Raw genomic sequence first — 13,572 nt, forward strand, 5'->3', positions numbered from 1 at the left:
GATTTATTTTGATGATAGAACCAAATTCTGTCCTGACAGGTGTTGTATAATTGGGCCTCCTAATACAAGCAGAGTAAGAGCTTATTGGTTCCAGGTGCTTTTGGTGTCAGTACAATCAACTCTTCCTGGATTTACAGCTGCAGTACGTTGTTTTCAAATTTTAAATGGCAAGATTTTCATTCTTCCATATAACTAGTACAGTGTCTGAACCATAAGTAAGTCCTTAAGTCTTTGATGGATGAAAATAGCCCTAAGTGAAATTTTCCAAAAGTGTCACTTTGTGGCTGTTTGCATGGCACTTCAGTTGGCTAAACAGACAAGTTTTGTTCTGACTGGCACCTTTAACTTTTTTGTACAGTTCAACAAAACTTTATTTTACAGGTACAAACTTAACTAAAAAAGAGCCAAATACTCTTCTGTTGCATCCCCAGAGTGCTGGCTCTGAGGAGATTTATTTTGAGGAAGTGTGTGGGAATCTTTTCTCAGTATTCCAGCTGCCCTTTATCATGAATTAAATCTTTTTTAAAGATTGTATTTATTTATTTTAGAGACAGTGAGAGAGGGCCTGCCCATGAACAGGGGGAGGGACATAGGGAGAGTGGAAGGGACAAGCTGACTCCCTGCTGAGCATTTATTGAGGAACTGGAGGCCAGATTTCATCCCAGGACTCAGAGATCATGACCATAGTGCTGGTCAGATGCCCCATGAATTTAATATTTAAGATTGGATTCCTAAGCTGTAAAAGTCCTTGGTCAGAATACCATGACAGGAATTTGGGTTTTTAAAAATTAGTTCAGTACTATATTGAATATAGAATTTTTTGCCTTTTCTTAGCAAATGATTTCATTTTCTGGTCTGAATATTCTCTGAATTTGTGGAATCACAAATAAGATTTATATAGAGTTGTGGTGGTTAGGTACAAAAAAAGACTCTGAGTAATTGATTTTATATGGTAAGGTATTTAAAGAAATGTAATATGAGAGATTAAGGTTCATCATTTTTTGTGCTAATTATTTCAGTTTACAGAATATGTTGTGAAATCAGTTTATTTGTCAAAATTGTCTCATTCTAGAGTTCTGTTTATTGTAATTATTTCTAGTATTGGGTTGATCAGAAGACTGGCGTAACAGGTACAGCTGTTGAGATGGGTGATGGATGATGGTAAAGTACACTTCAGTTTGTGAGGATAATGCTCATTAAATATCTCTTTGTGAGGTAAGAAAGAGTAAGAGTAATTGGATGGTCCAAATGCAGAATGAAACACATATTATGACTTAATGAATACTTGAATTGCCTAAAACATTCATTTAAAAATGTCCAAAAGCCACAATTAAGTAAGAGCAGTGTTTGTGTTAGATAACATTTAAAATATAGCCCTTTTAATTTTCTAACAATCATGTCTCTGGTGTTGAAAAGAGATTCCATTCAGAAATGAATACTCTCTGCTGGAGTACTTTTGAAGAGACTTCGAGTACAGCCCAGCAGTTGAACAGTGATAGAGTCCCAGCAAGATTTTCTCTATTGATATAACTTCAACGAGAGATTGATCCTCTAATCTTTCCATTTTTTCCATGGCAGAGAGCTCCACCCCCACATCCAAAGTACAAACCACAGGAAAGAATTCTCAGTTTGCTACAGTATGAAGGCTGCATTACAGGAAGTGAAGTTTCTTTTTAAAAAATACAGGGTCACCTGGGTGGCTCAGTCAATTGAGCCTCTGACTCTTGATTTTGGCTTTCAGGTCATGATCTCAGGGTCATGGGATCAAGCCCCGCCTCAGACTCCACGTTCAATGGGGAGTCTGCTTGGGATTCTCTCTCTCCTCTACCCCTGTGTCATACATCTACCCCCCCCCCGCCTCACTCACTCTCTCTAAAAGAAACAAATCCTTAACAAAATATACAGACCAGGGTATGAATCCCAGTTCTACCTCTTATTAATTATGAGAACTTGGGTAAGTTAAACCTCCCTCCAAATGGAATTTTTTGGTTTTCCCGTGCCTATACAAGTTATGTTTATACTATATTGTAGTCTGCTAAGTGTGCCATAGCATTATCTCTAAAACAAACAATATATGTAACCTTAATTTAAAAAAACTTTATTGCTACAAATAATTGTTAACCATGCTAAGCTTTTAGTGAGTATAATCACTCATCACAGATCACTATAACAAATATAGTAATGAAAATGTTTGAAATAATTGTAATATCAAAAAGTGACACAGAGATATGAAGTAAGTGACACAGAGACATGAGCTGTTGGAAACATGGCACTAATACACTTGCGTAACGTAGCATTGTCACAAACCTTCAATTTACAATAAAAGCAGTATCTGCAATGTGCAATAAAGTGAAACACAATAAATGAAATGCCTGTACCTACATCACAGGCTGGTGTGGAGAATTAAATAACGAATGCAAAGGTCCTGAAAGCCCAGTAAATATTCGTTGCATCTCTTGTGCTAAAATAGTTTTGGAGTATTTAACATTGTTTTTTTAAGTTTGTTTGTTTTTATTTTCCCACTGTTGTGGTTTTTTAAAAATTTTTTTAAAATTCCAATTACTTAACACACAGTGTAATATTAGTTTAGGTGTACAATATAGTGATGCAACACTTCCATACACCACCATGCTCATCACAACAAGTGTACTCCTTCATCCCCATCACCTGTTTTACCCATCCCCCCACCTCTGGTAACCATCAGTTTGTTCTCTAGAGTTGGAATTGATTTAGGAAATGAATTACATGTTGGGGCGCCTGGGTGGCTCAGTCGTTAAGCGTCTGCCTTTGGCTCAGGGCGTAATCCTGGCGTTCTGGGATTGAGCCCCGCATCAGGCTCTTCCGCTGGGAGCCTACTTCTTCCTCTCCCACTCCCCCTGCTTGTGTTCCCTCTCTCGCTGGCTGTCTCTCTCTCTGTCAAATAAATAAAATAAAATCTTAAAAAAAAAAAAAAAAGGAAATGAATTAGTTGTCTTCTCTGGCATGACATTTTAATGTCATGTTTATGGAACTTTCTCTAAGCACTTTAAAATCATCTTATAACTGTTCATTAGTGCTGAAAACCAGACCTTGCTACATAGGCACTTATATCATTAGATATTGTTTAATTATTAGTTTGACTATCACTGTATTTATTATGCCTGATATATTTCTCCTGCAGAATTGTTAAAAAAAAAAAAACAAAAGACATGGTGACTTACATCTCAGGCAAAGCTGGTATTTAGAGTGGTTTAGAAATCCCACAGTGTAACCACTCAGTAAGCCATGGTAATGACCCAGATGTTACCCAGAAACATTATGAGGTTCATCTGTGAACTTTTCCAGAAATCATTCAGCATTGTTAAGTGTCAGGCAAACATTATAGTACACGAAAAGGAAAAATTCTATCTAGTAGGCACATCTATTATTTGCTTTGAGAAGTAGTCCTCATTGCATTATGATGTATTTGGAAAAAATTCCAAGTGCTCAGTTTCTGGTTTATGCATGCCCCGTTTTGTTTTGTGACGTGTGTTATGGCCTCTCATTGGTGGTTCTTTACCGTTTTCTCCTCTTTTTGCCATTTGTTCAGCTCTCTGTAGAATCCTGGGCAAAAGAAATTAAAGGTGACATCTGATCCATTGCTATTAAGTCTTTGAATAGAGTTAACTCTTAATAGAATTCAGGATGAAAAAATTTGAAAATCATACCTGAAATGATAACGTGACATTTCTATAAAGTTTGTTTTCACCCCTGTTGTAAATCCGTATCATAAAACATTTATTTCAACAGCTGAAATATTTTTTCCTAAATAAATCAAAAGCAAAGCAAGAATTGTTCTGCTTTACGACCGTAATGGGAGAAGTGGGGTGGAGGAGAGATGATACACTATCTGTTAGTATTTGGGTAGATTAATTGTATTTTGTTTTACCTGAACTTTCATTCAGATTTATCTCAAGTCATCTATTAGAACCATGCTTTGGATTAGATAACTTTGATTTATAATACACATATTTTTATTTATTAGATGAGCCATGTCATTGGGAATGAACAGTTCTGTAGAAGATGAACTGGTAATAAGACAAATGTTATGAAAATCTGTCTGGAGAGATTTTACTGGATTTTTTTGAGAATTAAAAATTATAAGAAATTAAATGTTTGGAGGAAAATTCCTATGCTGTATTCCTAGTGTTAGGGCTATAAGATAGTGTTAGAAGGGACCTAAGTAAGATATAGGAATCCATATAGATTTATCCCAGTAAATAGGATTTATGTGGTTTAATTTTTCTTTAAACCTTTTTTAAAGCTCTTTTATTGACTATATGTCCTTCCTACTTACCAGAATTTATTATTAAGATGATATGATTGAAAAAATAGCCAAATTTTCGTAGAAAGCCATTCTTCCCACAAATAATTTGGATGCCTGGTGTTTGTATAGTACATACTGTGTGCTAAGCACAAATGGCTGTTTTTGGAAAAGGCCATCTCACAAAGTTAAAACAAGATAGTTATTTTCCTTATAAACTTCCAACTGTGTATTTAAGTCACTTACTTCTGAGAAGATTTAATATTTCAAAGTTTTTGTGACGATTCTCTAAATGCCAGAATACTTCTAGAATCAGAAAACTTGCCTTCTGCTATTTATTTGCTTATCTGCTTATACTTTTATTCCATAGCCTTTAGAGTGTTTACAGAATCTCTGCTGCTGGACCTCCTGTAAAGGTCCAGTTATCAGGTTTCTGACTTAGCACCCATTCCTCCAACTCTCTCACCCTCCCACTGTCTCCTTACTCTCTGGAAATTTAGGTAACTTACTTTCCTAGAAATCTTTTCAGGTTGATCTTATTAGTTTTCTTACATTCTTTATATCTTAGGAGGCAGGCATTGTTCTGCCCTTCACTACTCTCTAGGTCCTTTCCCTGGACCCATGTGCAATTAGGGATGATAGCGACAAGAGGGCAGTATATGTCATGCATACATCATGCATATACTGCCCTCTTGTCGCTATCATCCCTAATTTTGCTGGGCAGATTTCCCCATTCTTTGAGGATTTTAGCATTTGGCTCACAATTTACTTCTCCACTTTGCTTTCTGCCATCTACCATGAGGACTTCTGGAATTCATTTTTGCCCCATCCAACCATTGCTGTGGACTCTTAGATTCAGCCTCCTTTCTCTCACTTCCCCAGAGCAAACATATGTGGATACATAGAGAGCAACCCATATGGACATGGTCTATACCTGCATTGTCCAGTACAATAGCTACTAGAGCCACCTGTGGCTTTTGAGCACGTGAAACAGCTGGTGCAAATTGAGGTGTGCTAGAAAGTGTAAAATACACCAAGTGTCTCAGTCCTTATAATGCATACAGGTTGAAATTGTGGGTATATTGGATTAAATAACATATATTACTAGAATTAATTTTGCCTATTTATTTTTACTTTTTCTAATGTGGCTTCCAGAAATTTTTGAACTACTTAATTGGCTTGTATTTCTGTTGAAGAGTGCTGGTCTCAGTCTGCTCTCTACATAGAACTATTCTACTTTTGAGTTTTGGAAAGTCTAAAAATTATCTGAGCACAGCCTTTCCCATGTTCAGTCCTATTATTCCTATTTTGCGGCCTACAACCCTTTAAGTCTGTAATCCTTTCCTAGTCTCAATATGACAAGCTCCTTCCCAGCTTCACATTCCTCTTGTTTAGTCTTGATCCTATCATTAATCATTATTATCGCCCAGGTCCCTTTCTTTCCTCAGTTTCTTTATTTTGGCAGTCCCCATCCCTGAATCAATCTAACCTAGCAGGTATTTTCTTCTATTCTGGCTCCCAAGATGCTGTAGAAATTCAAATAACTGTGTTGATGGACTTTGTAAAAAAAAATGTCTATTTCTTAGTATAGCTAGCCTAAGATAGACTAAGCTGTAATTTAGCCCTTTGGTAAGCCTTTAATCATCACTAACTGATTTCCAGTTATATCCTGCACTGTGCTTTCATCCGCACCAGTGTGGTCACCAACAGCTTGACAGGCTGTACACTGTATAGCTCCTGAAGTCCTGCATTTGGTAGCCCAGCTTCACCATTTCCAGTCCTTCTGCGAGCTTTGGTTGGGAGCTCCTACTGTTTTAAAAATTACTGTGAAATACATAATCTTACAAGAGAGTTATTGTAACATGTTCCATTTAAAAGTATAATAATAAAATAACTGACCACCACTCACCATAAGAAAATAATTACCAAATCTTTGAAGCCCTCTTGTGCTTCTCCTTTATCTCAGCCCCCTCCTTTCTCCCTACAAGGAACCATTATCTCCAAGTTTATGTTAATCCATACTTTGTTTCACCACTTTTGTTGGTTTCCTTATACTTCTGTTGATGTCAGCAGATTGAAGTTCACATTCTGAATTAGCCATTATATATGTGACCTTGGGAAAGTTACTTTATGTCCTGTGAACCTGTTTTCTTCTTATTTTTTTTTTAAAGTAAACTCTACCCCCCCAATGTGGGGCTGGAACTCAGGACCCTATTATAGAGTTGCGTGTTCTACCTACTGAGCCAGCCAGGTGCCTCTGTTTTCTCATTTTTAAAATGATTTACTGTCTCAGTTGGTGAAGCATCTGGCTCTTTATTTATTTTTTATTTTTTATTTTTATTTATTTTAAAAATATTTTATTTATTTATTTGACAGAGAGAGACAGTGAGAGAGGGAACACAAGCAAGGGGAGCGTGTGAGGGAGAAGCAGGGTTCCTGCAGAGTAGGGAGCGCGATGCGGGGCTTGATCCCAGGACCCTGGGATCATGACCTGAGCCAAAGGCAGACGCTTAATGGCTGAGCCACCCAGGTGCCCTTTTTTTTTTGTTTTTTGTTTTGTTTTGTTTTGTTTTTTTGAGCATGTGACTCTTGTTCTCAGGGTTGTGAATTTAAGCCCCATGTTGGGCGTGGAGCCTACCTTAAAAAAAATCAAATAAAAAAATGATTTACTTCATAGAGGTTGTGTATAATTAAAGTAGATATGTGACTGGTAGTAAACAGACTCTCAATAAAGGGAGTTTAGGTCCCACCTTTCAGAAGCTCCATTTTTGTATTTTAAAGATTCATTTCCTATTTCAAGTATGCTTGTTTCAAATTGTTTTCTGTTATTTGGTCTTATACCCTGGGTGATCTCATCCGCTCTTGCTGCAAGGACTGTTTGTTGGTTTGATGCTGCTGATTTCTAGATCACTCTCTGTAGATGACTGTGCTCTGCATGTGTAATTGCTCTCTGATGCATTTGTACCTGAGGGTTTCTTCAACAGTTAAAACTCAACATAATACAATTTAATTTATCACTGTTTCATCCAAAGCAGAGAAAACAGCTAATGAAAAGAAAGACATTAAATGAAAATAACCTTGATATGTTTCAGGGAAATAAATACAGACAATGTGGCTGAAACGTAATGGGATATGAGGTGAGGTCCAAGAAGTAGCCTGGGGCCCAACCATTTTCAATTTTTTTTTTTTTTTTTTAAGATTTTATTTATTTATTCGACGGAGAGAGAGACAGCCAGAGAGAGAGGGAACACAAGCAGGGGGAATGGGAGACGAAGAAGCAGGCTCATAGCAGAAGAGCCTGATGTGGGGCTCGATCCCAGATCGCCGGGATCACGCCCTGAGCCGAAGGCAGACGCTTAACCGCTATGCCACCCAGGCGCCCCCATTTTCAGTTTTATAAGTATCCTTATCTACCCATCCTCAAACCTTGGAGTGTCTGTTTCCTTACCTCTTATATAGTTGTGAAGAAAGTCCTGCCATTTCAGTATGCTAATTATCTCTCAAATCTGCCTCCTTTGTCTAGATTCATTGTGGTAGGCTAGATTCTTTTTTTTCTAAGCTTTTATTTATTTATTTGAGAGAGAGAGAACTAGAGAGAGCATGGGGGGGGGGCAGAGGGAGAGGGAGCAGGTGACTATCTGCTGAGCAGGGAGCCCCACACAGGGCTCAATCCCAGGACCCTGGGATCATGACCTGACCTGAAGGCAGACACTTAACTGAGCCACCCAGGTATTCTGTGGTAGACCAGATTCTTAATCATCATGTACACAGACTATGACTATTGCAGTAGCTCCCTGACTCGTATCTGTGATGCAGATCTCTTTTCCAGGACTAGTTACTGTTGTAATAGTTCTTTTTATTTAACAAATTCAGTGATATTACTGCCTTGTTTCACATCTCCTGGGGTTCCTTTCAAGGTAAAATCCTTACTTATTTTTACACATCTTTTTAGTCTGGCCCAGTCTAATTCTGTGGCCTCACTCCTCACTTGCCACTCTGCTCTGCCATTACTGACCAGTTTCAGGGCTCTGCAGATAAGCCCTGCTTTTCCAAGTCTTCATGCTGCTGTTAACACTTGTTGTTGTGCCTACATATGGTGCCCCTCTCTTTATGTGGCTGACTCCCCTCACCCATCCATCCATGGTCGAACTGTTCCCTGTGGAGGTTCTCTGGAAGTCTTCTCTGAGGAAGAATTAATCCATTCCTGCTTTGCTTCTTGATGTGGTTTTCACACTCCTTATAACATTTTCTATCTTCTCTTACAGTTGAGTTAGGTAAATCGTAAATCCCTTGAATATAGGAACCATGTCTTTTTCAACTTTATTTCTAGGATTCTAGTTGATGTTGAATAAAAAAGTTGATGAATCGCTACATTTTAAGTAATGTATGTTTTGAGGGTTTATTTCATTCCAATTTGAGTGAAAAGCTTTTTTGTGTTCAATGTTTTCCATTGATGATACTACTAATTAGGATCCTCAGAGGAGAGGAAATCTAAGCAGTTTTGCTTTGTGGCCTTGTTATTTTTAGTAGGAGACAAGAAGATAGACCACTTCATTCAAGGATGCTTCCAAAAGAGAACCTAGGGTATGTATTGGCAAGTCCAAAATAAGCATAAGCTGTTTGGACAGTGCAGTGATAACTACTTTCACCTCCAGGTCTACTGGAAAGACGTGTTTTGCTCCAAAATAGACCTGACCTAATTGAGTTGAAGCTTGCTAGCCTAATTAGCCTCCTGTTTTTGCTTGTCTTTGTTTTGTATTGTCAGGAGCACTTGGCATATTGGTTGGGGTGGAGGTAGAACCATGTGATTCCTAAAATGAGCTTTATCATAAGCTGGTTGGGAAAGCTTTCAGGGAACTGTAACTTATTAGTGGGAATGGGAGAAGACGCCAAGTGTTGTGGTAAGACAGAAATTTCCACTGAGTTACTGGGAGCAGGAAGGCTATTGGTGGGTGACTCAGCTGTTTTCTAAACCTGTCTCATGTGATTGAGTGTGCATGATGTCTGTTTATTCTCGGCAGAGTAAGTACTAGGGGAGTCACATTACACAGCAAGCATAATGTTTATTTAACCAGCTCTGTGATGATCTAAAAATAGCTTGTAGGGGATTTTTGTTTTCTCATTGCATTTAGCATCATAAGATAGAAAAATCATAATGGAGACTCATTGGTGAGGGCTTTTCCTTATAGATAGCTTTGAATAAATAGTTGGCCAATACTGTTTCAATTCTGTGAAGGTAAAGATGAATGCCTTGGTATAAAGGACACATAAAAGGTTAGGAAAATAAAGTCTTCTAATTTTCCAGAAAATAATTCTGTACAATTACAATTTAGCTTGTATTCTGGACAGATAGACATTTTGGGTGCTTCAGGTATTTATGTGCTAAAGTTTTATATAGGAACTTTGTTTCCTTTTTGTGAGGTTATAGCATATGTCTTTTTGAAATGGAAATGTTGATGTGGTATATATATTTGCTGGATTGTATGCTAATATTAAATTATGATAGTAATATTTTTACCTTGATTTTCTTGTTTTACTTACCCTGTACTCAAGATTCGTGCTATCATGTACGGTAATTGGGTCTTTCAGTGTGTCAAAATGTTGTTGTTATTACCCTGTGTACCTATTTATATGCTTGGCTCTGAAAGAGAAAGCACTTGGAAGTCTCAGTGTATCTAATAATCATAATCTGTTCATTTGTTTGGGAAGCAGTGAGTCCCTGTAATTTATTCTTTTTGACATATGAGTGTTCTTGCTCTTTGAGGTGCAGCTTATGCAGCATATGAACTTGTGTCTCTGAGATTATTTCCAAAGGGAAAGGGAAACTGGATTCATTAAGAAGAAATAAATGCCAGTATTCTATTTACAATACTGTTTAACTGAGTGGGAATATTTGATAAGTTTATTAGCCTGTAAAATTACATTACTTATGATGATTGATGCTCTATATAAAGTGGGAAATACATTTTCATGGTTGATGAAAAAATGACTTGTGCATTAAACAATTATTGTGCTGTATTTGCTTCATTCTGTGTTTCAAAAAATATTAAGCAAACATGGGAGGATTTAAGTTTTTATTTTCAATATCACACCGTTAGAATATTTACTGGGATTTCTATTTTGGCATCTTTTTACATGGTGCTGTCACTAGGAAATTAATATACCTGGAATGGTATGTTAGAATTATGGAACTTCTAGGGGTGAATGGGTGGCTCAGCCAGTTATGCGTCTGCGTTTGGCTCAGGTCATGATCCCAGGGTCCTGTGATCGAGCCCCGCATCGGGCTCCTTGCTCAGGGGGGAGCCTGCTTCTCCCTCTCCCTCTGCCCCTCACTCATGAGCACCTGCACTCTCTCCTCTCTTCTCTCTATCTCAAATAAAGAAATAAAGTCGTAAAAAAAAAAAAAGAATACGGACCTTCTAATTTACTGCGTGTAAGTGGAGCGTGACTTGAACACCATTTGAAGATAATTCTAACAGTTTCACTGGCTGTATGTGTGTGATCCCATACCTGCCCTCATCCCCATAGATAAATAACAAGTTTGTCATTTCTGAGTGTTAAAATTATCTGGGCTTGAAACCTAAGGACCAGCCATGATGTTTGGGCATGTTGCCAAGAACAAATAAGAAAATGATTTCAAGTGGACTCAGCTGTTCCACAGGAAATAAATTCAGATTTAGTGAAAGAGAAAGTAGTTCTCCAGTTCCTGTCATATTGGAAGTTGCAACAGATATTCCACTGAATTCTGATTGACACGCAGACATAGTGTTTTCCTCTGCAGTGGAGGATTATTTGTTTCCTCTAGTCACTTGTAGTGTTTCTTGATGTCCAGGGAAGGGGGTCTGTTTTTTTTTTTTTTTTTTTTTTTTTAAGATTTTTTTATTTTATTTATGTGACAGAGAGACAGCCAGCGAGAGAGGGAACACAGCAGGGGGAGTGGGAGAGGAAGAAACAGGGTCACAGCGGAGGAGCCCGATGTGGGACTCGATCCCGGTACGCCAGGATCACGCCCTGAGCCGAAGGCAGACGCTTTTAACGACTGCGCTACCCAGGCGCCCCCTGTTTTTGTTTTCTAATAACACCTCACACTTTGTGAGATAGGAAAATACATATTTTGGTTGGGTTAGTTTCTCCTTGTTACTCTCCTTTTTTGGAAATAAAAGATAAGAACATGGTTTTTCCCTTCACTGAAATAGAGGGAAGGGCATTGTGTTTTGTGCAGACTACTAAATGATTTTCAGATCTGTTATATAGTGTTGTATAGCTAGTAATCATTGATGAATTTCAAGTTGATTACAGTGCTGTATCAAGTTGTCAGTAGTTTAGGCAGGTCTGCTTTACCAAGTACTGTTGAAAATGCAAGAAGTTATAGGCAAGTATACGTAAGTATATATGTACAAATATGTATGATTCTGACAACTTATTGATGAAGTTGAATAAATTTTGTTGAAACGATGTTCTTTGTGATCAGACTTTGAGCTAGAGTAATGCCGATACTTTAACAAAGGTTGATACTTAAAAATACCATGATACTTAAAATTTTTTAAATTGTGAGATAAACATAAAATTGACAGTCTTAACTATTTTTAAATGTACAGTTCAATGATATTAAGTAAGTACAGTGATGTTTTCTGCCATCTCTCTCCAGAACCCTTTTTATCTTGTAAAACTGAAATTTTGTAGCCATTAAATAACTCCCCATTTGCTGCTTCCCAGCTGCATCTGGCAACAGTTATTCCATTTTCTGTCTCTAGTTTTGACTAGTTTAGATATTTCCTAAGTGGATACAGAGCTTTGTCTTTTTGTGACTGGCTTGTTTCACTTAGCATAATGAATGTCCTTAAGCTTCATTGATGTTGCAAGTGTCAGAATTTCCTTACCTTTTGTGACTGAATGTTATTCCTTTGTATATATATACCACATTTTGTTTATCCATTCACCTGTTGGTGGACACGTCATTCACTTCCACCTTTTGGCTATTGTGAATAATGCTACTGTGAACTTAAGTATAAAAATATTCCTTTGAGGACCTTGCTTTCTAGTCTCATGAGTATATACCCAGAAAAGTAGAGTTCTAGGACTACACAGTAATTCTGTTTTTCATTTTTTGAGGAACTGTCATACTGCTTTTCATAGTGGCTACACAATTTTACAATACCACCCAAAGTGCACAAGGGCTCCAGTGTTGTGTACATCCTCACCAACAGGTGCTATTTTCTGTTTTCTTTCTTTTTTTTTTCAGTAGTTATCCTAATGTGTTTAATTTGTTATATCATCATAGTTTTGATTTGCATTTCCCCAGTGGTTAGTGATGTTGAACATTTTTTCACATGGTTATTGGCTATTTGTGTACCTTCTTTAGAGAAATGTCTATTCAGATGTTCCTATTTCTCAATATGATTGTTTGGGAGTTTTTTGTTGTTGAATTGTAGGATTTCTTTATATATTCTGTGTCTTTTTTTTTTTTTTAAAGATTTTATTTATTTATTCGACAGAGATAGAGACAGCCAGCGAGAGAGGGAACACAAGCAGGGGGAGTGGGAGAGGAAGAAGCAGGCTCATAGCGGAAGAGCCTGATGTGGGGCTCGATCCCGGATCGCCAGGATCACGCCCTGAGCCGAAGGCAGACGCTTAACTGCTGTGCCACCCAGGCGCCCCTATATATTCTGTGTCTTAACCCCTTATTAGATACATGGTTTACAAATAATTTCCCCAATTTTGTGTTTCTTTTTCACTCTGTTGATTGTGTCCTTTGATTCCCAGAAGTTTTGGTGTTTGTTTTTGTTAAATTGAAGTATAGTTGACATGCAGTGTTATATTACTTTCAGGTGTATAACATCGTGATTTGATGATTCTATACATAATGCAGTGCTCACTACCATCTGTCACATACAAAGGGAGTCCAACGTGGGACTCAATCCCAGGATGCTGTGATCACGACTTGTGCCAAAAGCAGATGATTAAACGATTGAGCCACCCAGGCACCCCCCCCCCATATATTTCCTTATAAGATTTTTATATTTTTAGCTCTTTGGTTTTGGTCTTTGATTCATTTCCAGTTCATTTTTATATATAGTGTAAGATAAGGGTCCAGCTTCATTCTTTTGCATGTGTTTATCCAGTTGGTTTTGTTTTTTTTTTTAAGCATAATTTGTTGAAAGACTGTCGTTTTCCTTCCCCATTGAATAGTCTTGGCACCCTTTTAAAAATCATTTGACAGTACATATGAGGGTTTATTTCTGGACTATCTGTTCTCATCCATTTGGTCTGTATGTCTGTCTTTATGCCGG

At 37.6% G+C, this 13,572-nt stretch overlaps 1 protein-coding gene across 19 annotated transcripts in view; it reads left to right on the top strand.

Annotated features, from left to right (window-relative positions):
* The window catches only part of EIF4G3 (eukaryotic translation initiation factor 4 gamma 3), a 332,371-nt gene that overhangs the window by 135,477 nt on the left and 183,322 nt on the right, over positions 1–13,572 (top strand). The window contains exon 1 of one of the 19 annotated variants that reach the window (XM_045782037.2): positions 9,388–9,556. The exons of 16 other annotated variants lie outside the window; for them this stretch is intronic. The gene's annotated coding sequence lies outside the window, so the exon portion shown is untranslated. Of the gene's footprint in view, positions 1–9,387; positions 9,557–13,572 lie in introns of those variants that run through there. 2 more of the 19 variants (XM_045782040.2, XM_087858553.1) reach the window with 2 other exon arrangements.

Source organism: Ursus americanus, chromosome 33 (assembly GCF_024610735.1).
Source record: "Ursus americanus isolate L20-20 chromosome 33, mUrsAme1.1.p, whole genome shotgun sequence".
NCBI classification, from domain to species: Eukaryota; Metazoa; Chordata; class Mammalia; order Carnivora; family Ursidae; genus Ursus; species Ursus americanus.